At 43.2% G+C, this 20,934-nt stretch overlaps 1 long non-coding RNA gene across 1 annotated transcript in view; it reads left to right on the forward strand.

Moving 5' to 3' along the window:
• LOC143695230 (uncharacterized) overlaps positions 1–20,934 on the forward strand; it is a 234,744-nt gene that overhangs the window by 173,344 nt on the left and 40,466 nt on the right. The window contains exon 5 of the long non-coding RNA XR_013184310.1: positions 2,045–2,175. This is a non-coding gene — a long non-coding RNA (uncharacterized LOC143695230). The remainder of the gene's footprint in view (positions 1–2,044; positions 2,176–20,934) is intronic.

Consider the following 20,934-nt stretch of genomic DNA (forward strand, 5'->3'; position numbering starts at 1 on the left):
GGAATTTTGAAATCTTGCTTAATATCCCCTTTTTATCTTTGCATCACATAAAACAAAACTATTCACAGAGGATTTTTTTTTAATATCACAAATATATTCTCTATTTCCTCTTCTGTGTCTTCTTTAAGTCTTGCATCTTATGCATCCAATGGCACTGCCAAGATTCTGACACAGAGGTACCCTGGGGTGTTCATGATGAAGTGGAAAGAAATTAAAAACTGCTGGAAATCTGTGCAGGAAAATGCAACACAACTGGAAAGCATTGTGAGGTCAGGGTGCAGAGGTGTGATCCCAAACCTTGGCAGAGACAAGGGAAAGAAGCTGTTAAATTTACTAAATGATGGAATTTACTATTGCATTTTCACCTGAACCAATAACAGCAGCCTGTCTGTTCAAAGCAAGGCAGTCAGCACTGCAAAACCTGCTGAAAGGTTTTCCTCAGGTGAGGCCCTGCAGGATGAAGTCACTGCTTGTGGAGGAAGGCATGGAAAGGTTGAAAGTCATTTCCAAAGTACAGGGATGGCTGCTCTGGTCGTGCCCAGTGCCCTTTGTGTGCTGTCAGTCCCAGTTGCCAGGAGCACTCTTGGGATGCCCAGCTGTGTGAGCTGATCTGCTCAGCCTTACAGGTACAGCCCACGTGTCTGGGACTATGTGAAAAGCTGGCACAATAGAAGAACCATATAGGCAAGGCATTTCACTTGAGCAGATAAGGATATGGCATTGCTGTGCTTCACTGCTCAGCCTGTAAAACAGCTGTTAAATTCCTTTGTTTTCTGTGTCCTTGTTGACATTCACAAAATTCTTAGACAAGTGTATGCTAGTAAAATGTTCCTTTTTGATACTGTATACTGTAATTCAGTGCTTTCATTTGTTTTAGCAGCAGACATAATAGAATAGTTTTGTACTGTGATGTCCTCCAGTTGTCCTCTGCAGATATCTAAGCTATTGTGCTGAGGGGCTGAATACAAAAGGTAATTTTCAGATAGATGCATCCCAGTAAACCTTCCACAAAACTTCTTGGCGTGTACAGTAGATGCTTTCCAGACTTGTAACCTCAAAACTTAGTTCTATTTCAGAATGAATCAGTTATTTCTACTTTTTTTCTATATTGCTGCATGTGAATATCTCTAAGTAAGATGGAGACATCACTTTAACCTTCAGTATGCTGTGCATGTTTATCTGCCTTGGTGTGTGCTTGCACATACATAAATGCACTCTCCTGTCTCTTCCCACCCCTATAAACACACACAATGTGCTTGTTCAGCCTGTAAAAAAAAAAAAAAAAAAATAGCTGATCTGCCATTTTGATGTGTTCATTGATTTAATGTAGTTGTAACTGTCATTTGGTGCTCTGGGGTAATTTTGAAAATTAAAGTGAGAAGTTCATGACATTTTATAATAGAATAAGGGGATTTTTAATTATTATTATTGTAGGAACATGGAAAGATTGCTAAGATTGCTACTATTCTTATTACAAAATGAAGGCCAATAAATAAAAAGGCGTTGAACAGATAGCTTAGGAAATAGACTTTTCTAGCCACATGGCAGCCATTTCACATTGCTGAACTCTGTTCCCTCACCACAAACCACATCAATGAAACAACTTCCATTTAACAGATTCCTGAAAGCAAGAAAGTGGTTATTTGACAAAACTACCTTTCTGTTTTCTAATTATTTGCACCAAGATAAAAGATAGCTGTGGGACATTCCCCATGGTGAAAAAGAAGGGGATTTCTGAATCTGATGTGCAGAATGTACCTCAAGTACCCAGGCTCAGAGTCTGGCCTCCTTGAGCAAAGTCCCAGCCAAAAGTGTGGCTTATGCAGTACTTTGAATATTCTTAAGGCTTTCATGGATATACAGTGGGTGAAAAAGAGGTAAGGAAACAATGAAAAGACTTTTATTTGTTTCTTGTGTAGCAGCTTCCTGCTTTGACTTTGCACCAGGATTAATGCAACCAAACATGATCATTTTACCACTTGGTTCTCCACGTGATTTTGTGCATGATCAGCCAAAGCTTTTTTCCTTTCTTTTTATTCTTTAGCTTTGATCTTTTATGATCAAAACCAGAGAAGATAAGTGCATAGAAGATGCATTGCTCACAGGATCAGAAGTGTATGAAATTGGGAATAATCCTTCAGCCAAGAGTTACTTCAAGCAAATTGTGTGTGGCAGGTAAAGCTGAGTCAAAAGAGGTTGCTTGTAAAGGGGAATGTGTGTGACCCCATTTTGGGTTCAAACCTTCACAAAGGCATTCTGACAGAAATGCTGCCAGCCATGGAAATTGATACTCACAGAAGGGACAAATACTACAGAGTTGGAGGAAAAATGTTTCCTGGACACAAATAGAAACAGAAAATATAAACTGTAAAAGATGTATTGAATTAAGCATTCACTGTGGAGTAACTGCCCAGTGCTACTGTGACTGCTGCTTGTCTTTGTAACCTCAGACTATTTCTGCTAAGCCTGCAGATAGATATAGACAATATCTATAGGGTTGGTAAGCTTGCTGTCACATAAGATTTTCTCTGATGTGGACTAAATATCAACAAGATAAGCGTATTCAGTTTATTTTCAATTTCAAAGTTTGATAAAGACAACCAAATCAAAAAAGCAACCAACAGAGATGTAGTCAAAAGTTTTTCATCTTAGTTCAAAAACATACAAAGTACAAAATTCAAAAGGGAGAAATATTTATGAATGTTTATGAAATGGTGAAGTTGTGCTTTCACTTCGTTGTTTTCCCAGTAAGTACTTTGCATGTCTCCATAAATTTGAGAATGCCCTGACAGATGACTAAAAGAGATTTGCACCAAAAGCTCTAGATTTATGCTTGCCAATTGCTGAACCCAGCAGCACTGAAAGATTTGCTGTTGTAGTTTGACTTGAACGGTTATGTCAGATCCCATCAGTACAGCTGATGTTTGTGCAGTGTGAGCTTCAACACCAAGGAGAATGAAGAACATTGTTTGTTGGGGCTATCTGAAAGCCATTCTTGTGGAGGAGGAAAGAAAAAACAGCTGTTACCTTTCATACACAACTTCTGTTACTCTGAATCCATGTAATGGAACAAGGAATTCCTCGGAATTTTCTTCCTGGAGCATAAGCAGTGGCATGGAGGCAGAGAGGAATAGGGCAGGGGTAGGCAGGCACCTTGGCTCTATCTCTGCCAGAATACTGACAATAAGACAATAAAATCACCACTTTCTCAGCTCCTTTTCCCAGGAAAAAGCAGAGGCATTCATCAAGGGTATGTCAGCTTCATCCTTTGGAAAAAGACACCTGAAAGCATTGGCTGTTGGTTATCTGCTGATGCAAACATCTGCATGAGATCCTTGTTTCCATCCTGGTGCACAGAGATCAGATTAAAGCTGAAACCTGACCAGTATGGAATGAGGAGAAAATGGAATCAGAGAATGGCTTGGTTTGGAAGGGACTTTAGAGATCATCCAATCCCTCTGCTATGTACAGGGACACCTTCCACTAGACCAGGTTGCTCCAAGCCTCATCCTGTCCTTGAACGCTTCCAGGGATGGAGCACCCACAACTTCTCAGGGAAACCTGTGCAAGGTCCTCACCACCTCACAGGGAATAATTTCCTCCTAAAATCTAATCTAAGCCTGCCCTCTGAGGGTTTCAGACCATTCCACCTCTCACTACATGTTCTTGTAAATAGTCTGTGTCCATCTTTCCTGCAGGTAGTGAAGGCTACACTTAGGAAACCCCAGTCCCTTCATGGCCTCCTCTGGACTCACTCCAGCAGCTCCATGTCCCTCCTGTGCAGGGACCCCAGAGCTGGAGGCAGCACTGCAGGTGGGGTCTCATGAGGCTGGAGGGGCAGAATCCCCTCCCTTCCCTGCTCTTTTGCTGCAGCCCAGGACACATTGGGGCTTTCAGGGCTGTGAGTGCCCATGGCTGGGTCCTGTCCAGCCTCTCATCCACCAGCACCCTCAAGCCCTTTTCTGCAGAGCTGCTCTTGATCTGTTCCTCTCCCAGCCCAGTTTTACTCTGCTAATCTAAGTTCAGTCTACTGTTCTGTCGTATTTCCCCAGTCTCTGGCAATTAACACTGTTTAGTTTAGATTGTGGATAATCAGTGTACTTAAAAGCCACACAGTAATTTTCTCTAGTCACCTGTTATACAACCAGGATGAATCAGTGGCTGCAGCAAGCTGCCCTTGGACAGCAGCTGAGATGAGACTGGTGCATGTCTGTGTGTCTGCTCACCAGGGCCTAGACCCTGGGAAAGGCTCCTTAATTGCAGTGGGATCAGAGTATTTCAGAGCATGAAGACTTCTGTGAATTTGTATTAAGATATCATTTACCACTTTGCTATTCACTGCTGAGCAAAATGAAAAGTCTAGCAACAAATTTAAACTGATTTCAAAAAGGCACAGATCCAGTTTTCCTCTGAAGTATTTTACTGACTGTACCAGAGTAGGCCTACTGATTCTTTGCTGGCATTCACCCAATTAGTATGCAGAAATTAACAGTAATTAGAGAGCTACAGGAGCCTGATCTTGCTGTTGTTCACAGAGCAGTCTATGCCATTTAAGCAATGCTACAAGAGGTTCATGTGGAGCTGAAAGTGTCTCCCAGCTGCAGCAATGTGCAAGTCAGAGGTAGCTGCTCTGTGCACAACACCTACTTTGGTGGAACGTGCATTTTCTTGGACAGGCACATTGATGAATTCCCAGGAACTGATGCAATATTTGTAATGGGCAGTGAATAATGTAACTTTGTGGAATGAACACTGAATTGGATGATGGGACAAATCTGGATGCAGGCCCAAGTTCTGTCTCCAATATGTGTGGTGAACCCTAGGCAAGAGATCATGTCCCCCATCTGTCTCAGTTTACACATGCCAACTTTTGCTTTTGAAGAGCTTAGAGAAGCGCTTAACTGCATAAGGAGTAGATATTTTTTATATTGGAATGTGCCAAACACATGATGCTTTATACAATTTGAGGTATGGACTTTTTCTCTTCATTCCCAGGAATTATGAGTTTGGTTGTTGGTGGTTTTTTGTTTGTTTGGAGTTTTGTTTGGGTTTAGGTTTGTTTAGGGGTTTTGGGGATTTTTGGTTTTTTCTTGTAATTTGTATTATTTGGATTTTTTAAAAAATTCTGATGTCTAACATCTAAAAATACAATTTTTTTAAACTTCAGCTTAGTATCATCTTAACAATGATAATATTTTTTCATTATGTATAGCTCCTATCTTAGAGGTTTTTTTTATTTTCTTTCTATAAGTTGGAATGACCTAGTTTAATTAGAGACAGAACTTAAAGAGAAAGCCTTTCTCAGAGCAAAGTGATTTAATTATTTGGATTCCTCACATGTGTTCTGCCCTTTAGAAAGAGTGTGTACTGTATTAATAAAAGATCAGGGTGCCAGGACATGCTATAAAGACCTTTTCTTCCCCACAGACAAAATCCTGCATGAAAAAGTCTGAACCCACTATACAGCCAGGAAGTATGGTTTAGGAGTAATTATTTCTAGTTTTGTTGCTTTGTCAGAAAAAACCCATGATGTCCCTTGCCTTTAGTACATGTAGTGCCTTCATGCATTTACAAGAGCTGAAGAACATTCTGTGCTCCTCAGTGGTGCCACTTTGTACCTGCTGCTTCTTCCCAGCTGAGCAACAACAAATCAGTCATCTGAAATGTCACCAGTGGGTGGATTAGTAGGTGTTCAGGAGCTCATGTCCTTGCAGGTGTGAGAGCTGCAAAGGAAAGTTCTTCACTGGGGGAGTGGTTCAGTGTTGGAGCCTGCTCTGGGACAGGGCACCTCAAATTCTGGTTTAGTGGCTGTGGCTCTTCAGTCAAAGGATGGACTTGAAGATCTTAGCATGAAAATCTTTTCCAGCCTTAAGGATTCCATGGCTTTTATTCCGTGTGCTTGCCCCATTCCTGTCCTCTTTTCCTGCAGTCTCAGAGAGCCTGTAGGAGTGGGCCATGAGCTGGATAATGCAGTGAGGTTTTGCTCTCCAGCTCTGAGTGAGGGCTGGTTACAGAGAGCCCTGTCACCACATTTCTCTTCACAGAGAAAAGCAGGGCACAATTCTTCCCAAGAATATTTCTGGGTTTCACATTCTCTGAACCTCAGAGAAAGGAAAAACAATTATTCTCTCATTTGCTGTGCCTGTGTTTGTGCAAAAGTAGAATGCAATGTGGAGGTTGTTTACCCAGAGTGATGGTGTTTTGTTTTGTGTGAGTGTGTGTGTCGGGACTGTGGGCTGACAGTCACAGATTCTGGGCAGTGTGTGCAGAGTTGAGTGCTTGGCAGATTCAGTTTAGATGTCATGTGATGGTGTTCACAGGGGTCTTAGGATGAGGGAAGAGATGAGGATCTGACTTCATGTTTCAGAAGGCTTGATTTATTATTTTATGATATATATTATATTAAAACTATACTAAAAGAATAGAAGAAAGGATCTCATCAGAAGGCTGGCTAAGAATAGAAAAAGAATGATAACAAAGGTTTGTGACTGACCCAGACAGTCTGAACAGCCAGACTGTGATTGGCCATTAATTAGAAACAACCACATGAGCCCAATCCCAGATGCACCTGTTGCATTCCACAGCAGATAACCATTGGTTACATTCTGTTCCTGAGGCCTCTCAGCTTCTCAGGAGGAAAAATCCTAAGGAAAGGATTTTGCAGAAAATATCATGGCTACAATGTAATATAGTATAGAATAGTATAGTGCCATAAAGTAATTATTTAGCCTTCTGATAATATGGAGTCCTCCTCATTTTCCTTCCTTCTTTGAGGGACGCTGCAAACCCTACAGAGCCCAGTGCTGGTGCTGCTCCCCTGCCCTGCCCTGGGAGCCCCCAGCCCCTGTGCAGCTGTGCCTGAGCTCACAGGCTGTGCCCAGCTCAGTGGGCAGGGAGCCACCCTGGCTCCTGTGCAGCTTCCAGGCTGAAGCTGGGTTGTGATCCACCAGGCTGAGCACTGGCAGAGTAACCTTGGATTGCCTGCACCCTTTCATCTGCATTGCTTGTCTTTTGGCAGGCTGGGGAAGACACTAATGGATCAACAATATTTGGTGTGCATTTGGAAGCTGCCTTTTCTGAAAATGATGTATGGGAAATGCTTATTTCCTCCATCTCCTCCCTCTCAAAATTTAAAAAAAGGCGATTCTGCATAATCCTGAAAACTCATGTAAATACATGAAGTGTACATGTTTATCTGTGAGACATCCGATATGCCAGATCTATATAAAGATAAATTGTTACAGCAGAAGAGTTGCTTATTATGATCCAAGGGAATAAATGGGCTTAAAACTAAAGATACAAATTAAAATGCAATATGGTTGAAAAATGATGGGCATGTTTTGGCACATAAACCCTTCATCAGATTAGATAGCTGCTTCTTTTTCAGATTTGGTGATATCTTTTGTGCCTGAAAATGTCTGTGTTTCTGTAGTAATATCAGCTGGTCCAAGATGAAATCACAGTACAAGAATATTCAAAACTTGTAGTGCAGAATAAGCCTGTCTTCACAGACATAATGACAGCTTGCTTCAACTGGGATACAGCTGGCTGGGGTGTTAGACTTCAAGGCTAAGCCAAACAAGTATATTTTGAATACTGGGATGGAATTTGCTAATTGACTGCAGAATGAGTGAAGCATAACCCACAGAAATTTTGTCTCTTTCCCCTAGTGTCTGGTGACAGATAAACCAGTTCCATTCTGATCTGAAGGTAATGACATGGTGTGCAGGGTTAGGTGAGCACTTCTGTCTTGAATCTGGTGGCATTCCAATTTGCATCAGCTGGGTTCAGCTGTGTTCTTATGAATTCTTTTATGTTCAACTTTTCTATTCACTGGATTTCTCACAGAAATATTGTGTTTTATAGAAGTTTTCAATAAAAAAATGAAACACAAGTACCTGCATTTTCACCCACCCTTGATAGAGACAAGGAGCATCATTTATGTGAACTGAACATGTGCACTTCCCTTATTCTGCACCCACTTGTGCAGAAATCCTTCCTGATACATGCTGTTCCTGCACTTTTTTGTTTTCCAAAGCTCACTGCTTTGGAAAGCTTAGGGAGAACTTCATTAATAGAACACTTGCAGCAGAGGGGAAAAGAAAATTAACCAGTGAAGTAAGCTGGCTCAGTTTTTTGTTTTGTTTCGTTCTTCCTCTGTGACTAATGTCACTGTCAATTAAAATTGAATTTCTCAGATATAATGTTGACATCCTTCAGGCTTTATTTTCTCTTTCAAAGCTCTCTGGACAAAGAGTAGAGACTGACTGTAGTCTTCTTCAAGGCAGTCTAAGAGCTTTTCTCATGAGTCAAATCTCTGTCCAAAAGCACACTGTAAAAGCTACCCTCACTTCTTCTTGAGGTGGATTTATAACAAAATTGTTTTAATTGAAGTGTTTAAACTTGCAACTTGCTAATCTTCAAATGTATTCAACAAACAAGTGCAGAAAATTGCATACCTATTCTTATGATTAAATTTGACAATGTTTAAGTTATTGGACTAAATGAGCTGAATTTAATCTAATCTTTTTAAGTCCCTGAAACTTGTTCTCAAAACATGAGAGTGTTTATCATGCATGATTGTTTTTCCTTTGTAGTGCTCTTCATTACCTCTTGTAGCATTCTGCTTTTTACATGGTCTAAATTCCTTTATAAGTATCAAAATTCATTTCAACACACCAGAGAGGCAACAGTAAGACATATGTGCTTGTTTTGTGATATACAAAGTCTTGCATGAGTCTTACCTTATAAAACATCAGTAAATTCAATAGAAGACCTTGGTGTCTTGGTGTGCAGAAAATAGGACCTTGAAGTTAATTTAACCAGACACTGGTCAGTGATTTACTTCTTCTAGAACATGAGATTCTTGTTGAAATGTGAAATGTTTGCGTGGATTTTTATTTCTTCTTGACCTATGTAAAATCCCAATCAGTCACCCAGAGGGGAAAAGTTCCTTTCCTAGTTAGAACTGCATGTTGACATCAATGAAGCAGGATGAAGACCTTTAACCAGACCACTGTGAAGGTGAATATAATGAATATTCAGTCTAACCTTCAAAGATGTGAGTGGGAAGACCCTTAAAGAAGTTGCAATCAGCTGTGTCATCCATAATTTTTCAGATCAACATTGCATGGATAACAGTCAAATTCATTGTTATTTTCTCTCCTATTTCTCAAAGTCTCCTGTTACAGATGCCTACAGTTAGATTGCACTCGTCCTGCAGTAATTAGTTTTTCTTTCAAGGGCCATGTATTACTCTTCATGTTTAAATTGCATGAGGATGGCTGCAGTCTCTCTAATGATTGATATCAATCTCCTCACAGTTGCAGTGGGTTAAAAAAGAGTAACATGAGCACATATAAGCCATGATTATAAACAGTGAGTGTATTACAAGCTCACCTTCAAGCAATCAACAGGGCACTAAGGAGAAAATATTCACTAGGCTGTGCCCTAAGCTGATCTAGGCAGCCTTTTCCTTATTTTACAGTTGTAATTTATTCTGCAAATGATGTCCTTTGGCTAACAAAAAGCAGAGTGAGAGAGGAGGGGAAGTGTCTGCCACGATTCCCTTGTGATCCCTTCTTGGATGTGCTTGTCAGGATGGCAGAGTGCAGACAGAGCACAGGCTCTTCTGCACATGGGCAGATAAACTGAGCATCTGCAGGACTGCACTGATAGATGTTCCAAGCTGCCTAACAGAATTAAATCTGCTTTATAACAGATAATTGTGACTGTGAGACAATTTATAATCTTCTGTGATTGCAGATAAGGAAGAGTTAATGGAATGACCACTTTTTCCATGGAATGACCATTTTTTCCCCTCCACCTTCATTGCTTCTCTCACTGTGAATACAAAGCTAATTAGTGGCAGCTTTCCTACAAGGCAGCAGCCCAGGCACAAAGGGACAGCCTGGCACTTGGCCAGGGAAATGTTTCAGGCAGGAGAAGAATAGAGCCACACATTGTCATATTTTCCTGCGAGAGATGACGGGAGGCAGAGAAATTAAGAGCAGCTTTTGGCTGCCTCTCACAGATCCCTTCGACTTTGCCCCTGCTGAGAATCCTAGGTTTGGATTGTCTCCTTCTCCCCGCAGGGGTGGAAGCGACAATCCCAACACGACAGAATTAAACATCACATGGGAAAAAAAATACCCTGAAAAGCGTTCAGGGAATTCGAGGTTTCCGTGATGAATTTGTTGTGTTTTGAGCCCAGAATTCGGGAGGTGACGGGGAGAGCGCGGAGGTTTTCGGTGGTGCGGACAGCAGGGGGCGGAACGGCCCCGGCTGCGGCTGCAGGAATTCGGGATGCGATTCCACCTTTTCCATGGAATTCCGAGGGGCGCAGGCATCCCGCCAGATGCCTGGCAAGGGAAACCTCTGTAACGATTGTGGTGCCAACAACGCACTTTAAAAACTTATTTTTTTATATAATACAGTTTGAAGCATCCTCCCGTATCTCGCCACCTGGGTTGCACTAAAAGGCCGGGGAGCTCATCTGAACACCAGGGAGCTCTCACACCTAAAGGTGCTTGGCAGCCTGGCCTCCCTCCTTCTTCATGGCAGAGCTGTGCACTGGAACTGTTGGCAATGCTCATGGTGAGAGAATAAACTGATTTCAAAAGTTTCTTAAATAGATGCTGGTAATAAATACCACGGGTTTATTCTCCAGTCTTGTGGTATATTTGCTGAAGTGAGAAATCCTTTCACGTTATTGTCAGCTTTCCATGCAAAATCAATTCTGATGCTAACACTAGCATTTAGCTGATCTCAAAAGGCTGTTCCATTGTGTTTGTGAAGTCAACCCCTTATTGCTTGTCTGTAGAAATTCATACACAATATGCTGAAACATTTGCAGATAAATATCTCAGTGTACATCATTGCATCTCTTATTATGGAAATTGCTGTGATCATTTAGATGAAATAGATTTGGGACTCTAGTTAGCATTACAGTTTCTGCAGAATAAATGAAAGAAAAATATTGATAGGTAAATTTGGCTCAGCAAAATGAGAAGAATAGTGTAAAACCTAGTAAAGCAAGGCTGTTCAATTAAAAAGCTAATTGTAAAAGACATAGATATTTACGGGGAAAAAAAAAACCACAAAAAATTGAAGAAAATTTCAACAGTAGATGTGGACATACAAATTAAGTAACAAATGGGTTGAAAAGATTTTTGTTACTTGTCTTGGTCTAAAGAAAGAAGTACATAATTGTAATTGACCACAATTTAACCCATTTTCAGTTCACTGTTCAATGAGTATTTTTAAGATAAGCAATTTGAGTCGTAAAAGCAAAATGAGATAAATGTGGCACTGCTTGCCTTAGTGATATCTGAAGCATAAAATGTCTATCTTCAACCTATAACCTCTTAAAAATAGAGCTAATGTACGTGAACACGGTGCCATTCATTAGCATGTCAATGGTGATTCTCTTACACGGTGCCATTAAATTACCGTGGTGATAATTGAGACATTAAAAAAAGACAGATGCTAGGTCTGTTTCTAGGCTCTTATAACCCTTTAGCAATTAAATTTCAGTGAGCTAACATAACAGAGCCAGAGCAAAAATTAACAAGTGGGAATATTTTTCTGTAATATTGCCTATCTCTAACGGAATTATTATTTTTAAAGGGCCAAATTTTCACAGCTTGCTTGATGTGATTTCAGGATGGTGAAATGGGCTGAAGGCTGGCCTGAAGGGGCTGCTCAGGGTTCTCATAATGGGGATGAATGGGACATGGATGGGAGAAGTTGTTAGGGGCTGTATATTCAGTTTATTTCCTGCCTGCAAAATGTGGGAAGCTGGAGAGTGCCAGGGCCAAACCTGCAGTGGACAGGGAAGGCTGAAGGCAAACAGGAGCAGGGTGAGGAACAGAGGCAGAGGCATGGGAGAGAGAACAGAGGCTCTCAGGCTGTGTCACTGTGGAGCAAACTGGTGGAGAGAGCTGAGATCCTGCTCCTGCCAGCCCTGCTGGCCTCCCTGGTGCCGCACCCGTGGCTGCCAGGATAAAGGGCCCCTGCTTGGGAAGGCTCCTCCATCACACCCTGCACATAAAGGGGTCCCTGCTTGGGAAAGCTCCTCCATCACACCCTGCACATAAAGGGTCCCTGCTTGGGAAAGCTCCTCCAGCACACCCTGCACATAAAGGGGTCCCTGCTTGGGAAAGCTCCTCCAGCACACCCTGCACATAAAGGGGTCCCTGCTTGGGAAAGCTCCTCCAGCACACCCTGCACATGAAGGGGTCCCTGCTTGGGACAAGCTCCTCCATCACACCCTGCACATGAAGGGGTCCCTGCTTGGGAAAGCTCCTCCAGCACACCCTGCACATAAAGGGGTCCCTGCTTGGGAAAGCTCCTCCAGCACACCCTGCACATAAAGGGGTCCCTGCTTGGGACAAGCTCCTCCATCACACCCTGCACATAAAGGGGTCCCTGCTTGGGAAAGCTCCTCCATCACACCCTGCACATAAAGGGGTCCCTGCTTGGGAAAGCTCCTCCATCACACCCTGAACATGAAGGGTCCCTGCTTGGGAAAGCTCCTCCAGCACACCCTGCACATAAAGGGGTCCCTGCTTGGGAAAGCTCCTCCAGCACACCCTGCACATAAAGGGGTCCCTGCTTGGGAAAGCTCCTCCAGCACACCCTGCACATAAAGGGGTCCCTGCTTGGGAAAGCTCCTCCAGCACACCCTGCACATGAAGAGTCCCTGCTTGGGAAAGCTCCTCCATCACATCTTGCACATGTGGGAGAGGGGCAGGACCCATGAACAAAAATCCCACAGCAAAAGCAAAACAAAGAGATGTGAATCCCACTGACCCTCTGGAATCTGAATATTTTGAGTAATTTCATAAATTCTTGCTTTCATAATTCATTTTTTTCTTTTCTACTTCTGGCCTTCCACATTGTGGCATAATAAAAATTTTTTTTCTGTATTTATTAACATCAGGGACAGGGGCTAGGAAGTAGGAAGTGAACCACCTTGTTTTCTCAGCCAGTAATTGCCTTGTAATGAAGCAGTTTGATACATTGACACAGAGCCACTGAATGCTGCAGAGCGAATATGGCATCGTTAGGAGCCCTGGCTGCAGCTGAAACCTCCTGCTGGAGATGCTGCTGGCCCCAGGCATCTCTGCTGGCTTTCAAATCCTCTCCCAAATGGAAATCTAAATGCTGGGCATTTTGTTCAGAGAAATGAAAACCAAGCAGCACAGTGTGCAGTGCAGCACATGCCTGTGTTCCTGAGACAGCTTCTCATGTAGCTCCTCCTGTCAAACCTTGGGGCAGAAATTGCAGTTTGTAGCAAACTTGCCTGTGTCTGAATGGCAGAGGAAATGATAGTGAATGCCCTGTTTTCTCCTCTGTCCCGTTGGATTCTGGAGCACCAGCTGCACTTGCTGAGGTCTGAACTAAACATGGATAAACTTTTGACTTCCCTATGACCTTGCAGAATCTTGGGGATGGTAAATTCCAGGAATTTTCCAGGGAAGTGGACAAAGAAGGACTGAAGGAAAAGGCACCAAGGTCTCTTTTTCAATCCCCTTTCATCCCAGGGAATCTAAATGCTGAAGTTAGCTTATTAGAGGCTCCTATGTCACTGTATGTGAGGGTTACTCCCCAATCATACACTGGGAAAAGCTGTGTTCTGTAGCCATGATATTTTCTGAAAAATCCTTTCCTTAGGATTTTTTTCTCCTGAGAAGCTGAGAGGCCTCAGGAACGAAATGTACCCAATAGTTATCTGCTGCTGTGGAATGCAACAGGTGCATCTGGGACTGGGCTCATGTGGTTGTTTCTAATTAATGGCCAATCACAGTCGGCTGGCTCAGACTCTCTGTCTGAGACACAAGCCTTTGTTATTCATTCCTTCTTTTTCTATTCTTAGCTAGCCTTCTGATGAGATCCTTTCTTCTATTCTTTTAGTATAGTTTTAATATAATATATATCATAAAATAATAAATCAAACCTTCTGAAACATGGAGTCAACATTCTTGTCTCTTCCCTCATCCTGGGACCCCTGTGAACAGCACCACAGTGTTCCTTTCCCTGCACTGGGATGATTGTATTATCACACAAGGCACACTGAATAAGCTGATTTTTGTTGCAGTGGTCTCTTGGATGTCAGTACCATGTGCTGGGACACCTTCCAGTGTATCCAGCATTACAAACTGCTCATAGCAGATTTTATCAGGAGCTGTCTGACAGATGGAGGGTCTCTCTTGCAGTCAAATGAAATCTCAGGACATAAGACCAGTCACGTCCCCAGGTTAGGAATTTTCAATTCATCAGCAATAAATTTCAGTGTAAAAGATCTACCTGCAGACCATGGTTCATACTAATGCAGATCATCTTTTTCTGTGGGTTTCCTTTGAGGTTATGCCTATTTAGAACCAACCAAATTGAATAGTTGGCCTTATCTATAGAACAGTGAAAGCATATGGTTTTTAAAAAATTCATGTTGCTGTATTTTAAATCACAGTGAGCATTAGCATCTCAAAAAGCATCGTGGCACGGATTGAATTATCTGTAATAGCTTCAATATGGCAACACCTGGCTCCACAAGTGTCTGAAGTCAGAGCAGCCCATCTGTTAGTGGTCCAGTTGGATGCTTTCTAAGTACATCCTGCAAGGAAACAAGGACACTGGGGAATAAATCTGGAGAGAGTCTGAGCAACCTGGACTCAGAATGCCCTGTAGGGAAGCAAAGGAGAAATGCATATTGTAAATAAGAGATCTCATTCTGTATTTCAGTCTGCTGGGAAGGTTGGAGGGACTGTGAAGTTTTTAAATAAAAGCTAGATATAAACTTGGAGACAATCACCAGCTGTTCATTTCCATTCTGGAGCATGTGGAGAAACAAAGGCACATTACAGACCAACAAAAGGATTGAACCAGCATAGAGCAGCATCTGTGTGGCATGATTCCCACAGCCACAGGGGCCTCTGTCTTTACAGATGAATTTCATAACAGTGATTAGAGACAACTGGGTAATGTTCCTGGCCTTGTGCATGTCTGTACTAAGGTCTGCTCTGCACTGGACATACCTGGCTGTGCTCAGAGGATGTCTGCAGCAGAGCTGTGGTGGGAGGAAAGAGCCTTTGCTCCTTCAGTGTTTAAAAGCTGCTGCTTGTGGTGCTAAAGCTGAGCTCTAATACCTTTGCCACATCCTTGGGGATTGGCAGCACGGCTCCTGGCATGCAATTGTGTGCAATTAAACTCACTGGGCTGGCAAGAGAAGAGCCCAGACGAGAATGCAGAGCACCAAAACCCTGGAGGTCCTGGCTGGCCATTGGCATTGGTGTGAGGGGCTCTGGCAGACACCTCCCATTCTCTTTGTTCCTGGCATGAGGGCTCCTGGTGTTTGTTCCCTTGCATGAGGGTTCCTGGTGTTTGTTCCCTTGCATGAGGGCTCCTGGTGTTCTCTTGCAAGAGGGCTCCTGGTGTTTGTTGCCTTGCATGAGGGTTCCTGGTGTTTGTTTGTTCTCTTGCATGAGGGTTCCTGGTGTTTGTTCTTTTGCATGAGGGCTCCTGGTGTTTGTTTGTTCCCTTGCATGAGGGCTCCTGGTGTTTGTTCCCTTGCATGAGGGCTCCTGGTGTTTGTTCTCTTGCATGAGGGCTCCTGGTGTTTGTTCCCTTGCATGAGGGCTCCTGGTGTTTGTTCCCTTGCATGAGGGTTCCTGGTGTTTGTTCTCTTGCATGAGGGCTCCTGGTGTTTGTTTGTTCTCTTGCATGAGGGCTCCTGGTGTTTGTTCTTTTGCATGAGGGTTCCTGGTGTTTGTTCCCTTGCATGAGGGCTCCTGGTGTTTGTTCTCTTGCATGAGGGCTCCTGGTGTTTGTTCTCTTGCATGAGGGCTCCTGGTGTTTGTTCTCTTGCATGAGGGCTCCTGGTGTTTGCTCTCTTGCATGAGGGCTCCTGGTGTTTGTTCTTTTGCATGAGGGCTCTGGTGTTTGTTCTCTTGCATGAGGGCTCCTGGTGTTTGTTCCCTTGCATGAGGGCTCCTGGTGTTTGTTTGTTCCCTTGCATGAGGGCTCCTGGTGTTTGTTCTTTTGCATGAGGGTTCCTGGTGTTTGTTCCCTTGCATGAGGGCTCCTGGTGTTTGTTCCCTTGCATGAGGGCTCCTGGTGTTTGTTCTCTTGCATGAGGGCTCCTGGTGTTTGTTCCCTTGCATGAGGGCTCCTGGTGTTTGTTCCCTTGCATGAGGGTTCCTGGTGTTTGTTCTCTTGCATGAGGGCTCCTGGTGTTTGTTCTTTTGCATGAGGGCTCTGGTGTTTGTTCTCTTGCATGAGGGCTCCTGGTGTTTGTTCCCTTGCATGAGGGCTCCTGGTGTTTGTTTGTTCCCTTGCATGAGGGCTCCTGGTGTTTGTTCTTTTGCATGAGGGTTCCTGGTGTTTGTTCCCTTGCATGAGGGCTCCTGGTGTTTGTTCCCTTGCATGAGGGCTCCTGGTGTTTGTTCCCTTGCTTTTAAAAAGGCAGAAGGGAGCAGGGAAGGGCTGGCTGTGTGCCCACCTGGGCTGGCCAGCCCTCTTGTTCAGGCTGTGTCTCCAAGGTGATCTCCTCCCCAGCTGTGCATTCCACATGGGAAATACTCTGGTGCTTTAACAGAGCTGGTGAGAGACAGATTCACTCAGCACAGGGCCTGAGCAGCAGGGCAGGCCAGGATACTGCAGACAGAGCCAGAAGCAGACCTGCTGTCAGACCCCTGGGTGCAGGGAGGAAAGAGGCTTTTTACAGAGAAGCTGTGATGTTACACAAAGCTGTGCAAGGTGCAAGGGCAGCCCTGGAGGAGGTTTGCCCAGTGAGGATATGAGCACAGGGTCTGGTTTCACTGTTTCCTATTTGAGCTGGCAGGTCAGAGCTTTTGCTGTATTGGAGTTTTGTTCAATTTATGTTCTAACAAAATATTAGAGCAGGGATTCAGGCCTTTCTTTGTCAGCTTCTACCCCACCCAGCATCAGCAGGTGATTCAGCTCCTTCCTGTGTGTCACTTAGTGAGTGGCCTTCACTTTCCTGCAAGTTTGGCCCTGGAGAGCACTAATTTCTTTTCACAGAGAGAAGAACAAAAGTGATATCTGTCTCCCTGTCTATAAGGGAGTAAGCTTGGAGGAATGAGGCTGCAGCCCCTCCTGTCCTTGCAGCATTCCTGCTGGTTCCAGCTCCTCAAGCCATGGTACTGTGGCACATTGGCTGGAAAGTGATTCTCTCTTTGTCACTTCTGGCTCCACATGATTTAAGGAAATCTATCACAGCCAGTGAGTTTTAAGGACTTGTTTCTTTGCCATGTAGTGCCAGAGGGAGTGGATATTGCTAATTCAGAAAAGTTTCTTATTGATGTTCTCAAATGCCCTTAATACTATAGGTCAAGGAAACCCTGAACATGCTGCCTTCATATGTTCTCCACACTAAATGAATTCAGTAATACCAATTTCATTGTCATTAGGAAAGGCTAAATTGTAAGGTGTCTACACATTAATGTCTGTGTTCTGTATTTAAAAATTCCCCCCTAGCAGTGCCTGAAAGGAGTTTCAATCCTGCCTCTCCATGTGTGAAAACAAGCCAAAGTTTGTCATGTGGACAGGGGTAACACAGCAAAACAGGAACACAAATGTTCTCAGTATGTGAATCCAGTTCTTTTTGCCCAGCTATAATTTGGATAAAAAACAGTAGAAATACTACCTGGTGTATTAAATAATAGAAATAACATTGTCATGCATGAAGTTGCCTTGTTGAGGGGCACGTGGTCTCAACATGGCACAGCATGAACAGCATGATCTGCTCAGGCTGCTCTCTCAAAAGTGCAGCCAGCCTGGCTTGGTGGAGCCTTTACACTGACAACTTGCCCAGTGTGTGCAGTGTTGGATAATGATGGCTAGCTTTGTGCTTAGCTGGGACATAAGAGAAAAAGGGGAGATAAACATGTACCTTGTAATCAAAGGAGAAGAGAAAAGGCCTTTTTACCCCTTGCATTTTTATTGGCATTCATGCTGGTGTAATCCAAGCTTCTGGGCTTTACATCTGCATTTAGTAAAAGCTTCCAGGCCACCTCCTCTGGTCTAAGTGTATCAATGAGGAGGGGTGGCCTGATGGCATCCTCTCCTCTGGAGCACAGGGAGGGCTGAAAGGCAGCTGTCCCTGCAGACAGAGCCCATCCTTGCACTGTGCAAGGTGCCAAACCCTGATTGCAGAGGTTTGGATTTGGCAGAGCCCCTTCCTGCAATCAGCATCCCTGAACAGGATGTGTTCAGGAATACATACCTGTCATCCATTTCAATATTTTCCAGAGGTCCTAACACTTTGCAGAGATCCTAACATTCACATGTGTTTATCAAATGTGTAAAATTTTACTGTTGTGATTCTGCATTGGAAACCATTTGCTCCTGTGAGGAAGAAAATGGAAGCTACATGAGAAAGAAGGGGCTAGAATGGCTTAGAAATTATCTGTCCTACATTAATAGGGGATTGATCAGCATTTGAATATTTGCTCTAAGATATTTCTTGTGTCAGTCTTGTGATTTGAATACTAATCTTGCTCACTAGAAGATCATGTTATGTTGCCGTGGAGTGGGGTGTAGCAGGCAAGTGCCTATATAGATTTTAATGAATATGAAAAATGCCAGGGCTTCAAAGCTTTCATTTTCACAGCCTTCATTATCTGCTCTCTATGGAACATGCAGATTCTTTTTGTGGTCTTTTGGTGTCTTATATGAGAATTTACTGACTTTCAGAATCTAATCAAAATATTTAGGTCATAGTTGATAGATTAATGATTTTCTTCATGGTAGAGAATTAACAAGAGGGAAATATTCAGTATGGGGAATTTTGAATGTAAGTGAAACTTGTGGATTCAATTTTGGTCAAGAGTTTGCAACAAATATTTCCATGCAGGCTAGGGTTGATCTGCAAGTCTCCACAAGACACATGAAAGCCATTTTTTTTTATTTGAACGTGCCTGGGGCTTCACATCAAGTGTATATCAGGCCTAAAAGTGCTTTTCTTATTCCTTATGCAAGAAATTCCAGGATCTGATGACAGGTTAAAGCTGTCCATCTACCAGAGATCTGTGCAGTCTGTCTTACCCAACAATGGCAGCCTCTATATTCAAAGCAGTCACCTTGCCATGAAAAGTTATAAAATGTTTAGTGGGCTGTGAACAAATGGCACACAAGTCTTCCCAGCTGACAAATGAGAAGGAGAAGAGTTCCATGGAGAATGTCTCCTGGGCTGGTACAGCCCAACCATGCCTTTACTCAAGCTTCATTTTTATAGAAAGCTGTCATGGAAGCATGATAAGCAAGTCATCCTCTGTAAAAACACTGCTGCTTTGGCTGCTGTTTGCCAAAGAACTGTTACAGGTGAAAATGAAAAGCACTGGCAGCATGTCAAATGTGTGTATAGTCATCCTGCCAGACCCTGTGTGTGAAAATCACAAGGAAGCAAAACTGTTTTTCACACATGTCTTTCTCCATTTGACCTGCCTCTGGATGGTTTGAGGAAAGAAACTCCTCATTCAAGGCTATAGGTTGTTTTAATGAAGCAAATATGGGTTTGCCCTTTCTGATATTTATATTCTGAAATCAAAGCAAAAGTTTTAGATTCTGTTAAAGGTGATTATCCTTTAAAGCTGTGTTTTGTATTGTCCTGCACTTTATATTCTCATTTATGGTCTATTGAATATGTGAATGCTGTTATCATTCCAGGCTAAGTGCAGTTCCAGATCCTTAATGAAGCATTAATGTAAGAGGCAGTAAAAGATGCCTCCACTACTTGCTTAATTAGCTTTTTCTCTACCAGCACTTCCCTGCTACTTCAGGCAGCTGTAACTTAGAAAATAGATCTATTGGCATTTTCACTGCCATATTGCTGATAACTTGGGAAGAGCATCCCAATTTTCTGCCAAGATGGACCCCCAGTGTGGGAGAATTGTCACTGCATCCCAGCACAGACAGGGACTGCGGGAACTTCATTTCATCCCCCAGGAGTGCCAAGATCATTGATTTTGGAGCTGAGCTTGTTGCAATGAATGCCTAAGTGGGAATGAAGTTGGATATCCAACCCTGTCCCCTTTGATTTCAGTAATCCAGGTGAAAATGAGCCCAGCTCCAAAGCATCTTCCCTCCTGGGGAGGAGGGGGAGGCAATCCCACTCTGCCTGACCTGGCTTTGCAGTGAGTAGAGATTTACTGATTGCACAGCACAGAAGGGAGAAGGCAGCTGCAGGCAGAGGCTGAGAGGAGCAGGAGCAGCAGGTTAGGGTGCTGTGCTGAGGATTCCTGCTGCTGGCCTTGCAGGCTCAGCAGAGCAGCAGCCAGGCTGCTGTGCCCACCCCGCTGCAGTGACAGCAGGTGTGAGCTGACAGGGCTTGAGTGGCACCTGACACTGGGGACCTGATCTCTGCCTGGGGGAAAGAGTCTGCTCTCCTCATAAAACAAGCATGGCATGGCTCTGCTTCCAGGGGGAGAAGTTTGAAAACACTGAAATAGAAGGTGTTACATGGTTTGGAATCAGACTAAACATGAATTCCTATAAAATGCTAATATAGAGCAAAGCATCATTTGAATATTTAATGATGTTTGATTAGTGTTCGTATTGTGTTAGTTCATGGGTGGTTTCTTCTCCAAATTAATGGGAAAGGGACAGACTGGACAGACTGGGAAGGAATTTAGGGAGTGAAATGTAGAGTAAGACATTCCAAGGTCCTCAAATTTTTGTAGGGATTGTGACACAACACTTTCTTTTTCCCCTCTTTAAGATTAAAGAATCCCTGGTAAGACTGAAGAAGTCCATCATGAGTCTGCTGTAATTTATGCACTCTACAAGCTTTTTTCTTCAGAATGTTTTCAAATCAAAGGGCAGAAGGAAGAGAACTGTAACTAGATCACAATTTCTTGCTCTCTCTTTCCTTTTAGTCTATTAAAATCCATTGTGCTCTCTGCAAAGAGGAAT

This window comes from Agelaius phoeniceus, chromosome 14 (genome assembly GCF_051311805.1).
Source record: "Agelaius phoeniceus isolate bAgePho1 chromosome 14, bAgePho1.hap1, whole genome shotgun sequence".
In the NCBI taxonomy this organism is placed as follows: domain Eukaryota; kingdom Metazoa; phylum Chordata; class Aves; order Passeriformes; family Icteridae; genus Agelaius; species Agelaius phoeniceus.